Here is a 15555-nt window from a genome sequence, read left to right as displayed (position 1 = left end):
AAATACGAAGGTCTATTTATTTGGGGAGGAGATGAAGCCAAAATAAATATTGGGGGCAGATGCTCGTATCGTCCAGCTGGTTCCTACACCTCTACTCGCTTTATGCACAGATACAATAAAAGCATTGTATTCTTTTACTCCACAAGGGCAAATACAACATAAACACATATGCCATTTTATTAGGAAATTTACGGGTCATCATTAATACATAAATGCTATCATCAGAATGTAAAAGCAACAGCAACAGAAAACAAATTTCTAAGCTCTGTTTAGGCACACTGCACGTCTAATTCTATTTACTGTTAGCATATGTAATACTGCAGCTTGTGTCATTAATTGCATTCTGTGTTTACACATTGTTCAATTGACTTGGAGTAATTGTTTGTGTGTCTGTGCTGTGTAACCAGAATAATGGGTATGGCTAAATGCTGCCGCATGACTCTGTGTCTTCGTTTGCGGTCTTTTTAAGTGTTCATCTATTTTTTTTTTTAGTTTCAGAACCGAAACCTGCATAAAAATCACACCATCCTTTGTGAAGCTGGAGTGAATAGTATATCCTGGAGCGAAACCCTCGCGCACACTTGCTCGAGGACAGAGCCGTCCCCATCTACACATCTCAGCTCACAAGTCGATGTCTTCTCTTCCATCAGCGAGAAGAAAGAGCTACCTTTTGTGAGGTGTGTGAAGTGAATGGTTTCTCAAATAACTCCTGTGAATGTCGGAAATTCACCATGAAACGCAACAATCTCTTGGATATAAGGATTATAAACTTAAGTGCCATATTCAGCATTTTCATAACTGACGACTGACTAGGTTTCTAATAATGATATGTATGTTCAAAGATCAGGATTACATGGTATGCTATATGATATATGATATGACAGAAAATCAAAGTGACATTTTTGAGGATGAGGGTGTGTGTGTGTGTGGTCCAGATATACATTACACTGTGGGGACATTTGGTCCCCACAATGTCATAAAAACTTGTTATTTTGATGTTGTGGAGACAATTTTTTAGGTTTTATTAAGATTAAGTTTTATTAAAATCTGAGACTGTAATCAAAAAACTAAAAAATGCCAAAAGACTTGTATTTTGTTTAGTTATTTGTGGTTAAGGCTATGGCTGGGTAGAGGTTATGGTTGTCATTGGTGGGATTTGGGTTATGCCTGTAGAAATGAATGATAGGAGTACAGGAGTAGGGGGGGGGGGGGTTTGCATAAATCACATTTGAGGACCAAATTGTCCCCAAAGTGTAGTAAATCCTGAAATTTCCCTACTTTTGGAGACATCTTTTGAGGTCCCCATTTGGATAACCTCAGTTTTATAAAAATCTGTGACTGCAATCAAAAAAGTAAAAATGCTAAAAGTCTTGTATTTGGGTTGGTTACTTATGATTAAGGTTAGGGATGGGTAGAGGTTAAGGGTGTCGTGATTGGGATTAGGGTTTTTCCCATAGATATTGAACGGACGGTCTGCATTTAGATAAGAAGACCAACTTTGTGTGTGTGTGTGTGTGTGTGTGTGTGTGTGTGTGTGTGTGTGTGTGTGTGTGTGTGTGTGAGAAGCTATCCTTCAGGCTGTGGGTAGCTATCGGGTTAGCCAGTAGCTGAAATTATAAACCAACATATGAGAGGAGGTAGGTGGATACCAAAGTGATACCAGCATCACCCATATGACATCATCACTACGGAGAATATCAGACCCTGGAGAAGGTGAGAAGCTGGCAATACATCTCCGTAAACCAACACAGTTCACTCTTTCATCCCTCCATCCATCCATCCATCCATGCAATCCAATGTCCCTGTGACCCCGCCCCTGTATACACCTCTGCCCTCGGGACGTTTTGTACCTCGACGTTACTGAGGTCGCACCTGCATACCTGTTCCTCCCTGTCACATAATGAGGACCTTCCCTGGGACGATGCCCCCCCGCCCACCCCAATAAGAGGATGAAAGCCACATGTGTGCGTGACTCAACACAAATAAAAACAGATAAAAACACAGATCAAAACAGATAAAATCTTTAAAGCTTATTTAAGAAGATTTTCATTAGGAAAAAGCATTTTTACCCAGAGATCATGCTTGTTTACACCCTGAAATGTCAAAAAAAAACAACTGAGGGGGAGACATCCAGCAGCTCTCCTGCTTCGAGTCTCACAGCCGCCCCTCCACTGAGCCGCATCGCTGGCTGGATGCAAACCGAAACCACTGACACCATTTCCACCGCCTGCTTAGCTCACGGGCATCAAAAGAGGCAGAATGTGAGAGAGAAGACGCAGCGATGGAGCCTGCAGTGAGGACCTGCTACCACGCGGCAGTGAGGACCTGCCACCCCGCTGTAGTGAGGACCTGCTACCCCGTGGCAGTGAGGACCTGCTACCCCGCTGCAGTGAGGACCTGCTACCCCGCTGCAGTGAGGACCTGCTACCCCGCGGCAGTGAGGACCTGCTACCCCGCTGCAGTGAGGACCTGCTACCCCGTGGCAGTGAGGACCTGCTACCCCGCTGCAGTGAGGACCTGCTACCAGGCGGCAGTGAGGACCTGCTACCACGCGGCAGTGAGGACCTGCCACCCCGCTGTAGTGAGGACCTGTTACCCCGCTGCAGTGAGGACCTGCTACCCCGTGGCAGTTAGGACCTGCTACCCCGCGGCAGTGAGGACCTGCTACATCGGCTGGCAGAATCAAGCAGAGCCAGCCGGCGCGGGCAGGACAGACACTCCTACATCCTGCAAACGACTCTTCCTGTGAATTCATCAGCGCTAATCCGTGGGCTGATGGGCACCTGGCGTTTATCTGGCAGGACCAGCTCAGAACCAGGCCGCTCCTTACTGCCGACTGGAGTCTTTCAGCTTCCAGTCTAATTACTAACTGAATCACACCTCATACGCAACGCAAGGAATCTTACTATTTATAATTCAATCAAATGAACCGGATTTGCTCCGAGCCCATAGCCCCGGAACTGGGGGGCGGCATGCAGCAGGCCCCGACCGGCCCCCGCGGCTGCTTCCCGCTGTTAAAATAAATGTCAGATGTGGCCACTTTGTCGGATCAGCCAGTCCTCCATGTTATTAATTTGCTTGGGGACAGCTGTAGGAAATGTCATTGCTTAAATCCATATCACTTAACGCGGAGCTGAATTACTGAGCATTTTCTCCAGACCTCAGATCCGCTGATAGGAACCTCTACATGCTGACATCAAGCGATCCAGACTGAATCTTCGGCTGCTGAGGTTCTTCATTCAGCAGCGTTTGGGGAACCGGGATAAAGTACAAAGACCGCGTGTCAGAATCTGCAAGGAACAGCTATAACATAATAAACCTTTTTTAAAAAGTCGTATAACTCCTGGGGGTGGGGAGGGGGGCGGGGGGGATGCCAGCTGTCGCCAAATTAAACAAATACCAAAATTTTTAAGAAAAAAAGAAACCTGATGGGAATTTAAGTACACATCTGTCGCCATGACAACAGGAACCAATTTCAGTTCCCAAGCTCGTGTATGCATTTTGGTATTCTAACGTGCTGAAAGATGCCAGATTCCAAAATTAAAAATCACCAAATCCAATACATTTAGGGAATTATATAAACTCCTGTAAGCATTTGTTTATTTATTCCTGCCCAGGAGATGTTTTATGCTCATTAAAACTGAAACTGAACACTCAGTACTGTACTCCCAGCTACCAGCTGAACAGCCTTCAGTACCCAGAGTCTGGACTGAGACTGGCAAAAGATCCTTCTTGAGATGATTCTTCTAAATTCTCCTGGTGCGTCGTGACATTAAAACCCGGCTGCACTCCGCACTGTCCCCTTCAATAACGCTAAATCACCTGGGTCCTAATTACCTACAAATTAACTGCCATTTCATTGTCTTGCATAAGACCATCCAGTGTATGACGAAATGCCACAGGGGGAATGAGTTCATGTAGGGGGGCTCAATCTCCAGGGGGGGAAAAACAGGAGGCGTTTTGTAGGCACTAATGTACGAGAGGCGTGCCGCAGTCACGCGTAGAAAGGCCTTAAGGGTAATTCGTTATCTTCCTGCTGTTTGCTTGAAGTCTGCTCTTTCTATACTCTGCTCGGAAGAGATTAGGTTCCCAGACTGACCTGTGCCTGGTCATGAGAAGGTAAACCAGCCTGACAGACAGTTTGTAGGTGAACTGGCGGCCCGACACGCTTACCTTCTCAGGCTTTGCATGTATTTGTGATGGTTACTGAACTACATTCAATAGATAAAACTTAAAGAGATATACATTCAAGTACATAATCACATATGTATTCCCATTTACTTACACCCCTAAATGGAGTAGAGCATCACTGGTACACTAAACCTAAACCAAAGAGATAAACCAGCTAGCACCATATAATCTGCTGATTTGGGGGGGAGGGGGGGGTTAATAGATTTCAGCCCTGCATAATGCAAACTGTCAAATATGAAGAACAGCCTATGATTCTGAGGGCAGGATAAACAAAACAAGCACAGAAAGTGTTATAGGGTGTGGGAGGAATTCATTTCCAGGGACAGGCAGGGAACGAGCATCTCCACAAATCCTCCGACTACCAAAGAGTAAGACTGAGTGACTGTGGATGCTCCATTACTGACCTTAATGTGCACTGGGCCCGTGCAGCAGACCCATATAACAGGTCTAACGACGCTGATCTGCAGGGCACGGTACCGCCATCGCTCTCCGTCTGCTCGGCCTGATAGAACAGCCGCTGATTCCATTGTGCTGCTTTCCTTCGGTCTAATCTTAACATGGTCTATTTTACTGACAGCACTGGGCTATGATCCAAAGATGATTATGAGGTCAAGGGGACGAGGCAGGAACCACAATGACCAGGAGCAAGATGGGGAGGGGGCTGGAGGGAGGAATGCCACATTCCCCGGAGGCGGGAGCGTGAGAAGGGACAAGGTCAGGGTTAGGGTAAATCCTCCTTAGGGAAGGGGTACAATCTATTTAGGGTGAACCCGCGTTAGAGCTGCAGGGTGAATCCTTATTCAGGTCATAGTAAATTCTAGTTAGGGTTAAGGTTAGGGTGCATGCTATTTAGGGTTAGAGTGAATGTTTAGGTTTAGGATAAACTTTAGTTAGCATAAGGGTGAACTCAAGTTAGGGTTATGATAAACCCTAGTTATGGTTACGTGAACCCATGTTAAGTTCGGGGTAAACTCTAGTTAGGGTTGGGGTGAAGCAAAGGAACTGGGTCAAAAAGCAATAATCAAAAGTGCAAATGCCAACGTCCTACTGGTGCAGCTAGTCTCGGCTCAGAGCTAAACAGGAGCACATCCCTCAGCACCTGGAGCAGCCAATACTAAGTGTTGTGCAAAATCACAAGAGCAGCAGGGTCAGCCTGGCGCTCCCTCAGTGCTCCTGATGTCAGCTGTCTGCGCTTTTCACTTTCGCACGACTCGTCAAGTCGGAATCTGTGTTTTGGATTGTTCTAAAAATGTAGGGAAGCGCAGGAAGTTCTGATCACGTTGGAAAGTTATTCGACAGAAGGATGGAAGTTTTGGGTGCACAGTCTTTTGGGTCCACGGGTTATCGGCGAGAGCAGCCGTGCCTGTGGATCAATACGTCACGATGGGCGTGACGATGTGCAGTCAGAGGGAAAATTACAGAGAGCCTTACCTCCGTGCAGGTCTAATCTGCCTCGGCGTGACAGCCCACGGGTGACACAGGATAAATCTGCGAGTGACACACTGCGGTTCTGACAGGGCAAAGCGCATCACGGTCGGGACCCATCCCCACATGAGCCATCACGGTAGGGGCTGTAGGTTCATGAACAGTCTGGAGTCAGGGCCAATATGTCACTTTATCTGGGCACACAGGAAGGCAGGTGCTACCCAAAGTCTCCATGGAGACGCCGGGGGCCAAACGAGAGAGGTAACTCTGTTTCATGTTTGTTTACTGCAGTATTCTATACTGTCCGCCCTCCTCTCCTTTTTAAGTTTATTTTTACGGAGTGAACTCGCAGACAGATTCAGTCAGGAGATTAATAATCAACACCGAGATCAAAATCAGAGCAAACATTTGAATATGAAAACTGCTACATTTCTGAGGGTGAAAAAATATGCAAAACTGTACCTAGGAATTTAAAACAGAGAATGCTTTGCGCTGTGTACCCAAGAGCTATATCATAAATAATATGCAGACACAAACACAGACAAAAAAAAAACCCAAATTCCACAAAAACGTGACCATAGAACCAGAAAAATGTATTGCTGTTTATATAGTTTTATAGTCACTTGTATATTTTAGTGGACTAGTGGTTGAATGCCTTTAATTAAAGGTACAACAGATGGATCCTATAAGTAGCTGGTGTCACTATCTTACCGCTGCTCATGTTGCCAGATGCCAAAGGCCCATCTCCAGATATATTCAATGACTACAAATGCGATGGACAGCTCAGAAACTCTAGTCTCTGATGGGCCGAATCCATCCGATTGGCTCTTATCTGGCGGTATATATACCATCCGACCTGCTTTGTATTTGCATTGATCGTTGACCGCACTGCATCTCAGCCTAAGGGCGAGCAATTCAAAGACAATTTATCGAGTGTTTTTTTTTTCCCCTCCCAATAATCAGGCAAAAGCAATTAGGTGGAATACAGATCACTATTTTAAAAAAGTAACATTCTGTTCCACATTATTAAATCACATCTCACATGGACAGGTGTGGTGAGAAAATCGTCACATTCAAAAGTATTATTCCAGAAACACTAATAAACAGAATCCCGCACTCTAATTATGCGACAACTGGCTCAGTTATGTTGATTTTTTTAAGCATACATGCCAGATAATCTTTAAATCGTTCCCAGAAAAGTACAGAAAAATAACAGCATTTGGAATGGTTTGGAAAGTCAGTCACAGATGAGACTACCTCCTTTATTTTCACTGCAACACATTCAGAATGCTGTAATGATTAAAGCATTTTAACAGAATAGGTTTAGTACATTCTAATGTCACTTATAGACAGAGGTACTTTTGTTATAACTTCAATAATATATTATACATTCTATCACTGCTTATTTTAATATGAAAACGGGAAAAAGCACGACTTAATATGTATAATTGAAAGATAAGCCAGAAGTTATTTCCTTATTGTTGAATCACCATTTATAACTGACAAAAAAAACTAGTGCTTTATTACTGGAAAATGAGGCAAACTATGTTCAGTAGGAGCAAGGAGACTTTTAAATTTAAATAACTGATCATTTGTTCACATTTGATCATTATTTTATTAGTCATCGTTTAAAGATCTAATGAAAGCAAGCTGCATCTTAAAGGGGCAGAATGAAAGGGTTAACAGACAGGCTTCATTCAGAACGTCATGGCCGGCCAGACTTGTCTCTGAAAATCTGTAAACGCTCCAACAGTCCCCAGAGCCGCAAGACAAACAAGGCATAGAACATAATCAGGAATTCCGGGTCACCGCAGACAGAGCCGCGTCAGAATCCGCACTGTGCTGAAAGGGGAAGGAGAACGCATGCGTTCACAGTTCACCACAGACACTAGCACGTGCTCACCCACGCTACGTGGCTCTGTCACAGCACCCCACGCAGGTCTCTCACACGCCTGTGATGCCCCTCGCTCTCTCTGCACGTGTGCGCATGTTCGCGGTGTCAGCTTTCTGTCAGACGAGGCCTTCGGTTCTTTAACTTCAACCGAGAACAGAACACCAAACGTGAAACAAGCAGCCGGAATTTTAATAATCTTGTGTTTCAGAGCACGGGAGCCCCTCTGAGTTAAACATGATACACACGGCGTCTCTGTGAATTTCGCTGGATAATGATGTTCGCTTTGAAATGTGAACTGACGAAACGCAGTGGCGGCCATGCACTGCTGTTACACACGGTTTCTGCCTGATCAGTCTTTCTGTGGGTTTCCTTCCCACCTAAACACTTAAGCACCCAATGTTCTACAGCAACAATAGGCAACCCTGATCCCGGAGTGCCAGAATCCAACAGGTTTTCCATCCTACCTCGTGAGTTATTATTTGCCTGAGATCAGGTGTGGTTCATCAGAGACCAAGCAGGATAGAAAACCTGCTGGATACCAACACTCCAGGATCAGGGCCACCTATCCCTGCTCTACAGAATATACCTGGACCACATGGACAGGCTGGAGAATCAGGAATCTAGCTCCCTCCTGGTCCTGCATTTCAGCATCCTAAGTGGAACAGGACTGAAACGTTAGTACTGTAAGGTATATTCAGGACTGGTGGCAAAACGGATAATCTGACTACGCATCAGAAGTTTCCAGGTTTGAGTCCTGGTTGACTCGAGTCCGTTTTTTGGAGGTAATATGTCCTGAGCAGGTTAGGAGTCTGTAACCGGAAGGTTGCTGGTTCAAATCCTGCGGCTGGCAGAGCGGTTTCACAGTTGGGCCTTTACTCCAGTCAAAATCCTGTTCAAGACTAGGAGTGAGCCAGCAGGATCCGGGCGCTGAGCTGGGATGACGCAGCCTTGAGCCCACTCATCGTAGGGCCTTAACGGTTGTTATTCTTCCTGCTGTTGGCATTTATGCCATGATTAGTCACCCAGGTATTCTTACAATCAGACGGCTCTAGAGATATCTGTTGACCTTCCATGGAAGACTGGTGGTAAAGCTACAGCACTAGGAAGAGGAATGGGGCGATAGTGCGTTATTTCACACTGCAGTCAGTCGCACCATGTGAGCTAAAGCCTCACCAGGCTCACAAACCCAGCGAGTTCACGCCGGTTCCCCGCTGCGGGACGCATGATTACCCCGGGGTCCGATGGGAAATCAACATCTTGCCTGTTTTCAGCCTAGGCTCTCACATACATCCTCGGCCTTCCCGCAAGACTGCATAATCCCTCCTATTTAACAACAAGCGCCTCAGAAGTCACCTGCTCATACCTCTTCAGCTATGAGGTCTCCACCGTTTCCATCCTGGCCATGCTGTCACCTACACCAGCCATTCTCATTCTAACCATCCAGAGAATGGGCTACCTTCCGTTCTCGGATATTGCCCTAGCCACTGCTAATCTCCCAGGTCTTTTTAAGGTTTTTAAGGTAAGTCAGGTACTACTTGACTTCTATCTTCCTTTAGCGATTGTCCTGGGAGAGAGACTCAAGATAATTAGATACCCTTTAGCTCAGGCCGCACCGAGTCTATATTTTACCAATACGATGATTTTTATTTTCATAGCTATGTGAAACATAACACTGACTGATTCATTCGTCTGAAAGTGAATAGCAGCAAATTCACCATATCGATTTTTGCATTAACTTGAATTCACTTTGATTCTCCAGTTTAAAAAGTAAATCCAACGAATACGATTGTTTGTGTAGTAAAAGCTTCAAGTCACTAATACAAAACAATAGTCAGCTAAAAAAAAAAAAAATTGTGACAGAAGCAACATCATACACAATTACCTAGTTATTGTTGTCCGTAAATTCATCATATCGCTTCAGTGGCACCTGATAAATCTGCTTTTCATAAGGTGGGGTGTTGGCCCTGCAGGTGAGGACTCTGCCCATCATCAGAAGGTTGCCAGTTCAAATCCAGCGACTGGCACAGTGAGCATATTTTCATTGGTCATTTGAGCAAGGGCCTTAACCCCAACTACTACAGGGGCTCTGGATAAATGGCTGACCCTGAGCCAAGCTTTGCTCTCGACCGTATATGTAACAAGACAAAGGCATTCTAACAAAGTTATTATAAAACAAAGCAGCGTGCAGCTCGGCAGGAAAAGACACTATGACTGTGATCAAAAGGTCATCGGTCCAAATCCCCGACTCTGAAGAGTAATTTCACAGTTGGGCCCCTTGAACAATGCCTTTAACCACCAGCAATTGCTCCAGGGACAGTCTAACCCTGCTTCCTCTCAAAAATGTACGTCGCTTTGGATAAAAGCATCCGCTAAACAAACACAATGCAAGTTAAAAATCTCCCAAGACAGTCAATGTGCCGCCCATAGCCACAAAAACACTGTGTGGGTAACTGAAGTTTGCCGGCGACGGGCCTATGAATGTACCACGCCGCCCCGAAGGATCACCCACAATGAGGACAGGCAAATCCCCAACTGCTTCACAGCCCTCTGCACTGACAGGGCGCTTTGCTTTGGATTTCATCCAGCCTCTGCACCCCACACTGCAGCCAATGAAAGCCCAGGGAGGCGCCGCTTTGCATTTAAAAAGTACGACAACATTTTATCAGGATAACGGAACAAAGTGCAATTTGCATTGTGCCAGGCTGCCCGTGAATATGCTGAATAACAATACAAGCGCAGAGCCTTAGCCCGTCACGCTTGGGGGCTATTAGGGCCTGCTACGAATGGCTGCTACAAAAAGCATTAAATATGGTGAAACATTTCGAGGACATTATGCAATCAGAAGGCAAATTAAATGTTATAATGGAGCAGGATTTTGACAAATCACAACGTGAACATTTGTGCTGCGCTGCACCCACACTGTGGTGGGTGTGTCCACCCCCCCACCCCCCCGCGTGCATGTGTTACAAATCAATCTTATTATTATTATTATTATTATTATTACAATGTTGTGGATATTCGCTGGTAAACACCGCCTTTTAGCCACTGTCTTTATTTCAGCTGGAGCAGTAACCGCGATGCGTGCGCGCTTACGGCGGACCATCGGGCTGAGGAGCGCAGCACAACCCAGCGCGATTAATGGGTCGATCTTGGCATCGGATGGCAGCGCGATGAAGCTGCGCTCCAACACAGTCAGAGCATCGTGATTTCTGTCTTTCTCGAAGGCTTATCGCGGCTTTGAGGCAGATTTTTCGCCCTGGACTGCGAAGTTATTGACTGATACGCTTGTTTACTGCAACGCGACTGCATGTATGGGGAAGCACGCTGGTAGGTCTGCTGAAATGCGCGAGTGAAGCGATACGTGAATGGTCCCGTCTGAAACATACTCTACCAAGCCGTGCCAATCTGCGGGAAAACAACACCTTTACTAGTACACACTGACCCGGCAACTAACCAGATACATCCCCGAAGAACTCAGCTTAAGCAGTAACAACGACAATAATTAACAATCTTGGTGTTAATCTGAACATTTCCCGAATGTTTCATTTGCAAAATACAAATAGTGACTGCGAGTAAAAAGGGCTTAGACGCATTGCCTGGTTTATACTTAATTAGGGTACAGTGATCAGGCGGTCCTACACACGGCAACAAAGCAACCCCACGCACGGTAAAAGCAGTCCCACACATGGTGGAAAAAAGGAGCCCTGTACGGTACAAAGCATCCCCACACATGGTAGTAAATCAGCCCTACGAGCGGTATAAAGCAGCCTTATACACATAATAAGCGGCCATCCCTAAGCATGATGCTACCTTTACGGTCTATAATTTAACAGACCGGACTCCATCCTTAACCTCCGTTTCCCTACCCTGCGAGGTAGAAGCGCCTGCACCTAAAGTACATGCCGTGGGAACCACAGGTTGTGCATGGAGCCTTCAACAAGCCGATTACACTCCCCATCCCCGGATTTCGGCGCAGTCCGCCTGAACGAGCCGGAGCCGAGGTGCAGTTGGCCGCGTTTCCCCACTTCAGCCCCGCGGTTCAGAGCTGCAAAAGCGGGAATGCATCCCAGCCCCAGCCGGAGTATAACCTTCCCTCTCCCCTGCATGGGGCTTGGCGGTCGTTTTTGCAAACTATTGCATTTCCCCCCTACAGGAATACGGTCTTACCATTCTGCAGACACATCCAGCGCCTGTCCGTCGCTCCCCTCCGTTTATACGCAAAACGCGGGCAGCCTTTTCACTTTTTTCCCGTGTTGTGCCGTAGAACCGCTAAGAAACGCCGTATCATCAGGAAAAAGGCGAAGCATTCACACGCAATCGGACCTTAGAGATGTCTTTAAAACCCAACTAGTACTGGGTCTTCAAAACGCCGCAGTCCGCTGTAATAATAATAATGATGATGCTGATTGTAGTAACAGCAATAATAGTAGTAATAATAATAAGCGCGATGCGGCGCGCAGCATCCAAGCCGTGAGATCCCGACGAGCCGCAAAAGCCGCACAAGGATGAAATGAGGATGGGAGGCGGAGGGGCGGTGCAGGGCTAGACTGACAGCTACGTCCCACACCGGCTGTACCACCGGGCCGCGGGGGTGTGAGGGGCTGAAAACAGCATGCACATCACACACGGGCTGCCGGAGTGACCCGGTACAGCGTGCGGAGGCGGGCGGGACCTTAATGCCAGCGTTAGGGGCCGCTTGATGGCATTACCGGCCCTTGATGCTCCGGGACCAGACTAAACGGAGCTATTCGGGAAATAGTTTTAGTGCGAGGATGTGATTGGGACGAAGAAACAATTAATATATGAGCATTTCCCTACAGAAGTCAGGCTGGAGGCGCGCACTTTTTTCCAAAGGCCAAGTTAAACATTAATGATAGAAAACATTATTAGACTATACCATTATGCCATATCCCTATATCACTCAAAGGCAAAATTTGATTACATATTAGATTAGATAGTCTATTATTTTGTTACTGGACTAAATAACTATTACGAAATTATAATAATGAAAAAATAATAACAATTTCCCGCATTTACACGTAGTGCTTACTCTGCTCATCCGCAAAGATGAATGTTATACTGCAGGACCAGCATTTTTACTACCAGTGATTTCAAATCAACGGATTAGTTTCTACGCCTCCGTGCGCGCCGCTTAATTATGTGCATCTATTATGGACCTGTCAGGGAGCCCATTTCATTACCCAATCTATTCATTATCTGAAAATGTGCTTTAAATCCCAGGACAAAACGCCGTGAGAGGTGGTCTTTTATTATTTCCCACGGGTTTGAAGGACACCTTGTGATAAACCGGCGTATTCTCAAGCCCTCACCGGCCCACGACACGGACTCGACCCAAGCTCGAAATCCACGTTTTCCTCGGAGGAGACCCAGGCTACCCGCTCTTTATGAAGCGGTTTCTGTTTCGTATTTACAAAATTATCCGCAAATATAGACTTTCCTTATTAATCATTATGAACAGTGGAACAAAACACCCTTTCTGCGCCAAGAGACTAGATGAGCGAAAGATGAAACGGAATCCCACTAGGGTTCACATTTGACAGACTGCGTTCATCTGATCCCAGCGGTTGAACGCCGAATGCAGCTCTCCTCTCTTCTTCCGTAACTCAGATCAGTAGAGCTAATTTTATAAGCGAACCCGTCAATCATCCATACCTGCAAGTGGCAGCATTTTCCAGACCACATTCGTATCCATTTAAAGCCAGTATCCTCGCGTGCATCTTCAGGGTCATTCAGATCTGGTCACAGCTTGATAATACGTTCATGGGATAAAGGTCCCTTAGATTCACCTCAAGAGAGGGTAACTTACTGTACAGCTGCTGACATAAGCATTATTTTTATTTTATTTTTTTTGCATGTAGCCTTGATCACTTTCATGAAACCTGATGCACAGCCTATGAAGGTATTTTCCAAAACTAATTTGTATTTCACTGCCAAAAAAAGATCAAATGAGATGTACAGTGCAAACTAAAAAGGACAGGTGAGTATTCGGGTGTTCTTATTGTGAGTTGTGTTCTTGGCACCTCAGATTTTGGCTAGTTTAAATGACAGTTGTGTGAGAGGTAACCTTTGAGATAATGCCATTTTTAAATAGTGGCATTTAAATGTTCTGTAAGCATCTCTAATGTTAGGATCAGAACCCATCCTAAGCACTATGTTATAGGCAGAATGATCCAGGCTGGCTGGAATCAGAACATTAAAACATTCACACACTCACTGGAGTAAAAGAGATCCCCAGAATTATCTGACACAAACAGAGAAAGCATGTGAAATTCACACCTGAGACAACATAGGTTCAACCCAGTAAGGCTATCCAGCTCACCAGCTTTCCACCAGTCTGACGGGTAAGTTCCCAGCTGGGCCTTTTGATAACACGACACTGCTGTGTTTCAGTGTTTTCTATGTGTGAAGACACTCCTGACAGTTTATGATGTATTGAAGTGTTTGCAAATCTGGCATTTTGATTCGCCACGGGGGCCGTGTGATTTATTGTGGAGGAGAAATGATGTATGATTGGCATTGAAACAGAGAGGAGTGTCCAGCGAAGGTGAGCACGTCGAAAGCGCACACAAATTGCGAAGAGCAGAGAGCTTAGGCTACATTAGGGAGAGACGGTTCGTCCAGGAACACAGCTATATTAGATCAGAAAGCTGTTTCTGACTATCCATATAAAAAGCACAGTAATGTCATCTAGAATTACCCCGTCATATTAAACAGCACGATATAGAACACATGTAAAATGCTGCATGGTTTTGGTGTTTTTAGTTTATTCAGCCTATTTTCTCCATTCACAGGATACACGTCTTGTATTGTTTTTTTTCTCCCAGATATTTTGTGCACCCTAACCCTGAGAAATGGGCTTCTACACTCTGCCCAGGGTCAGGGAGACTGGTGAGAGTCTCTGCCTCAACCTGTCCTGGCCACAAGACGGAGGTTTGGGGCCTGCGCATGATTAAATTCACGGCTTTATTCCTAGGAGCTAATTTCAGCTTGGCTGTATTTAGTTTTCATCACGCACAGCCTTTGAATAGATGTGTGAAAAGTTAAATTTACTTTGAAACCTATTAGGCTGCAGCTGAATTGCTGTTATGATGCTGAGTGTCACTGGGCCGTGATACTGGGAGAGACCAAGATACACAGACACACAGATACACACACACTCACAAACACACACACGCACACACACACACACACAAGCACGCAAATGTAGGGTAAACATATCCTTATGGGGACCGCTCATTCATTTCAATGGGAAAAATGCTAACGCTAACTATGACAACCTTAACCGGTCTCCATAAGGGAAAAAAAATGGATATTTATCACGTTATGGGGACATTATGTCCCCATAAGGATAGGTAAACCCGCTCGCACACACATGCACGCACACACGCACACACACACTCACAAACACACAATTTGAAGCACAATACTGGCTACATGATCAGGAAGGAAATGGTAGGTTTTGGTTAGTCTTTTGATATCACCGGTTTATTTCTTGGTTCTCTGACCTGTGGGATCAGGGTAACAAAGTTTTTTATAGACAAGTTTTTGATAAACAAAACAAACATTTAAAAATGAAATCTTGAACTTAAACAAATTACTGGGAATTGCACATTTAGCTTCAATTGTCAACCTCATTATTATTCTGAACATTTTTTGCACAGTATAGAGCCATGTGTAATTCTGCAGAGTCATTGTCAGATACACTAAGATGGTTCGAGATATTCACACTCCAGAAGAAATGTAGGATATCTAGATAACGGTGGGTGTGGGGGGAGGGGGGTCATGTGGTGACATTGTGTCAAGGTTATCGCTTCAAGAAACTTGAATTACATGCACCATAAAACCCTTAATTACTCCACACTCAATACTGATCTCAGTCTCTTAATGAGATGATCACAGCTAATCATTAGGAAATCCAACAAAGATTGTGGTGACATTTTCAAATAACAATGTAGCCCATGTCGGAGTGCAGGGATGTGGTATTATTTTAATTGAAGAAGTTTCAGGCAGCATAATTTAATTTA

General features: G+C 45.3%; 1 protein-coding gene across 11 annotated transcripts in view; it reads right to left on the bottom strand.

The window, feature by feature from the left end:
• Nucleotides 1-12000, bottom strand: part of tenm4 (teneurin transmembrane protein 4) — a 139119-nt gene extending 127119 nt beyond the window's left edge. For all 11 annotated transcript variants that reach the window (XM_023807297.2, XM_072701254.1, XM_072701255.1 and 8 more), the window contains exon 1: nucleotides 11678-12000. The gene's annotated coding sequence lies outside the window, so the exon portion shown is untranslated. The remainder of the gene's footprint in view (nucleotides 1-11677) is intronic.
• Nucleotides 12001-15555: the final 3555 nt, after the last annotated feature.

Source organism: Paramormyrops kingsleyae, chromosome 17 (assembly GCF_048594095.1).
Source record: "Paramormyrops kingsleyae isolate MSU_618 chromosome 17, PKINGS_0.4, whole genome shotgun sequence".
NCBI classification, from domain to species: domain Eukaryota; kingdom Metazoa; phylum Chordata; class Actinopteri; order Osteoglossiformes; family Mormyridae; genus Paramormyrops; species Paramormyrops kingsleyae.
The sequence above is the reverse complement of the archived record's forward strand: the minus strand, read 5'-3'. Positions and strand labels throughout refer to the sequence as shown.